Below are 4,572 nucleotides of genomic sequence, written 5' to 3'. Positions count from 1 at the left end.
ATTTGTTGTTGAACGAAAAAAAAATATGATAGGTAATATTTAGGTAGCAACTAATACAAACATTATTTTGTTAGTAATTTATAAAAGTTCAAACTAAAATACTATATTAGTTTGCAAAGATTTAATTTAGTGAAATTTGTTTTGAAAGATTAGTATCTCACAGCATTGTCGTGAATAACATTGTCCTGAATGCTGCAAATATTATAAATTTTGATCAAATTATTATTTTAGTCATATACTACTCATTTAAATTTATATTAGTTATACCTTATATATATATAGAGCAATGATATTTGAACACAATTTTAAACACAAATACAAACACAAATACATGTGGTTCCCACATAGTCTCTCTTCATTTAATTCCCCTCTTTTATATTTTCTACACAATCTCTCTCTTTATTTAATTTCTCCCTCTTTTTATTTTTCCCTTTTTTATCTATTTTTTTTTATTTTTTTTTTCTTCCTCTATAAAAATAAACTTCACAGATTCATCTTTCTTTTCTTTCATAATTCCTCCTTTTTCCTTTTATTTACTTATTTTAATCAAATTTTTTATGAAGTAACTTTGACATTTTAATCAAACAAAATATAAACTTGGTTAACGACTTAAAATAATATGGTTAATTCCTTACACAATTTGGTTAATGAATTTGAACAGAAAGTTTGGTCATTCTAATCAAACAATATAAATTTGGTTAATGGCTTTAAGAAACATGGACTAAACTTAATATGGACTAACAATTCACAACCCTAACTTTTAGACGAAAATAATGCATTAACCACTTATTATACTTTATTAACCAATAATGTTTACACTATTAACTAGAAAATGAAACAAAAAAAAAATCAGAAAACTGTGTATGAGCCAAAAACAACAAAAGTAAACAGTTAAGAAAATATCAGAAGAACTAAAATAAAATAAAAATCTATTTTAAATAATAAAATAAAAATCTAAGAAGTGTAGATTTGGAGAGCAATGTGTAAAAAAATACAAGTGAAAAAAAAATCTAGGTCAACACAAAAATTAGTTGATTCATCTAAAAAGAAGAAAGAGAGAAAAGAGAGAATGAAAGAGGGAAAAGATGGATGAAGATGAAAAAGACTACAAGAAAAGAGAGAAAAGAAAGAGAGAAGAGAGAGATTGTAGTGTTTAATTTGATTTTATTGTTAATCAATGAAGAGAGAGTAACGGATGTATATTCATGAAGAGAGAGAATATAAATATGTATAAATGTGTATAGCGTATACGTATACAATAGTTGTGTTTGTATTTGTGTTTAAAATTGTGTTTAAATAACATTTCTCTATATATATATATACTTGATCATACTTAAACGTTAAATTAAATGATAGTATCAAAATATAATTTGTAAAAGATGGTTCGTAAAACTTAGTTGAGACATACAACTACTATATTAGATTTAAAATGAATATATGAGAAAGGAAAGAGTTAATTTTCGTTAGTTCTCAAATATATACCCCAATTATAAGAGATAAAATAAAAATAACATCAAAATTAATAATTTTTTTTAATATATGTTTTCATATATATATATTCTATGAATATGCTACTACTTTGTCATATAATTTTGAAAGACAAAAAATTAAATTTCAAATTATTTAATTATATGTAAATTAGTGAATGAAGGTCAAACTGAAAATATGAGATAAATTTCTACATATGTATTTTTAATGAGAAGGAAATTTTTTTTATTAGTAATGGTCACACCAATGATATTGGACCAGTTTGTTTAAGATTTTTAAAAAAATCGATTTTTACTTTATGTTTTTAAAAATTATTTTTATAAAAATTTACTTAAAAATAATATAAGTTTTTTAGATTCTTTTGTTACTAATTAATTATTAAAGATTTTAATATGATAAAAAATCACATTTTTAAAAAACAATATCTTTCAAATAATTTTTACGAAGAGTTTCTCAAAATTATTTTTTATTTTAATTATTTTTTGAAATTTTATTATAAATTTTTTTTAAAAAATAGATGAAATACTTAAATCATATTTTAAGATAAAGTTTTTAAACCAATTTTTCATTTGAAATTTTATTTTTAAAAGTATTATAACAAAAAAAAAATTATAAAAATTAATTTTTAAAAAATATTAAGCAAACGGACCCATTAATACACATAGATGATTATATATATTCGGATTTGGAAAATATATGTTCTACAATTATCATACGTCGTTTATCAAAAGTAAGTAAAGTATGTAAAACAAAACATTAATTTAATTTGAATTAATTAATAATATAAAATTTATAAATAATAAATATTAAAAAATATCTACATATAATACAATACGTGCACATAATATTGGCTAAATTTTAATTTAAATTTAAGGAGAAAAATATAACTTATTATTTATATTTAATCAATTTTATGTTTTGTTTAAAACTATATATTTTTAGAAGTTTGTTTCAAATTTATTTATCCAACATATCATTAAAAATATTAATACAGTAATAATTTAAATTGCATTTGCTTTTTTACTAAATTAACACTTTATTCTCATTTATTCAATTTATCTATTACACTCCTCCAACCATTATAAGTAAAATGACTATTTTTATTATTATTAAGAAAAATAATTAAGTGTAATTATTATTTTTAGATTTAATGTAAAATATAATTATAATTTACTAAATTGTCGATTTAAATCTCAAACATTCAACTAATTTTATTAAAATAGAGTATATTAGAAATATTAGCATTAAATGAGTCAAAAATAGTGAATATTTAGTAATTAAGATTTGAAGTCATTTTTTTTCTTATAATAATAACTAGAGTTTAGAGAGAGTACATCACTAAAAATATTTTTATTGTATTGAGGTTCTGTTTAGTAAAATTAAGATATAAGTTAGTTGATAGTTGAATATCTGACTCATAACTGAAAAGTCAGCTGAAAACTTATGACTTATAGCTGAAAAACTAGTTAATTGAAATTAAAATATTTGATAAATTTAACTTTTAACAATATAAAATATAAAATGACATAATTATATAAATTAAAATAACAAAAAAATGTGACATTTGTATCCGATGTCCCTTGGATTTATTTTACTCCATTCTTTTTATTTAATTTTCCTACTTTATTTTACTTTCTTTTGTTACATCATTTTTTTTATTACAATACAAACATAAATTTCAATAGTTTTTAAAAGTTTAGAAAACTCCATATGTATAAATAATAATCGTAAAAACAATGCAATTCCTTTACTATTTATAATTTGACATAAAAATGAATTTAATTTTATCACAATTATAAACTAGAAGATGAAGAAATAATAATAAATATGATAATGCATACCTTAATCATTTTATTGTAAGATGAATAACATAAATTTTTTTTATAGTTATTTTGGCAAGGAATTAATGATACTAGGTAATCTGTTCACCAAAAAGAATATATACGTGAAACTGTAAATTAGTGGGTGAGAAAGTAGTGAGTGACATGAGTAGTTATTTTGTATTATATAAGAATAAAAAAAATAAAAAAAATAAATAATAAAGTCGACGATTTTTACTGAATTAGTCTCCTATTTTAAAAGTGGACGATTTTGGTCCATTCTTATTATTTTTTAACTAAAAAATGATGACGTGATGCGATAATGTAAAATGATTAATACTTATGAAATTGGAATAAAATTAACACTGTAAAAACTTATTTTCAACTTCAATTTTTTTTTAATATTTTTTATTTAATTAATACATCTAAATGGTTCTATATCATAAAGTTGTATGTCACGTCATTAAAAATATGTCAATTTCATATTTTTTAGTTAAAAAATCTGAAAGAAGGACTAAAACTGTCGACTTTTAAAATAGGAGAGCTATTTTCGTGAATTGGTAATAATAGAGGTACTAAAACTAAAATTAAGCCTATGGGATAAGTTCAAACACTATTTGAAATAGTATATTAGAATAAACTATAAGTTGGTGAAATTTTTATTTTTTTATCAAACACATCTCTTTTAATCCAATATATAAACTTATAAGTTAGTTTATTGACGTTATCAATGTTGAGACAAAATCTCAATTTAATGTTTTGATGAAAACAAACAAAAAGTTAATTAAGAATGTTAATTATGATTCTAAATATTATGTTAATTTAACTTGTGCTTTTGAGTGAATTTAATCAAGCAAAGCAAACAAAACAGCAACAAGAACACTAAAACAGAGAAAGAGCTACAGCCTCAAAAAAGTTCATCACAGCATGTTGTTCAAAGTTTATCTACATCGTTAACAAAGAATATGTCCTGGAAATTTGTTCATATCTAATCAGTACATGGAAAGGAACAAGTAGGATTCATCCAAGCTCAAAAAGGCTATTTGATCTCAAAATTAAAAGGGTTCAAAGATGGACAAAAGTCATGACGGCTTAAGAACTCCAAAAATTCAAATGTCAAGAAAGCTCAATCAACCTTGACATATAACAAGGAAATTACAAAGGAAATCCAGGTTGATCAAAACGGGAGCTCCAGAATGATTATTTAAGCTCAAGAAAGTTCAAACTGATAAAACCAAGAACGTTAATCATTCTCCGTTTTCTG

Source organism: Cicer arietinum, chromosome 4, assembly GCF_000331145.2.
Source record: "Cicer arietinum cultivar CDC Frontier isolate Library 1 chromosome 4, Cicar.CDCFrontier_v2.0, whole genome shotgun sequence".
In the NCBI taxonomy this organism is placed as follows: Eukaryota; Viridiplantae; Streptophyta; class Magnoliopsida; order Fabales; family Fabaceae; genus Cicer; species Cicer arietinum.
This window is presented reverse-complemented; position numbering follows the sequence as displayed.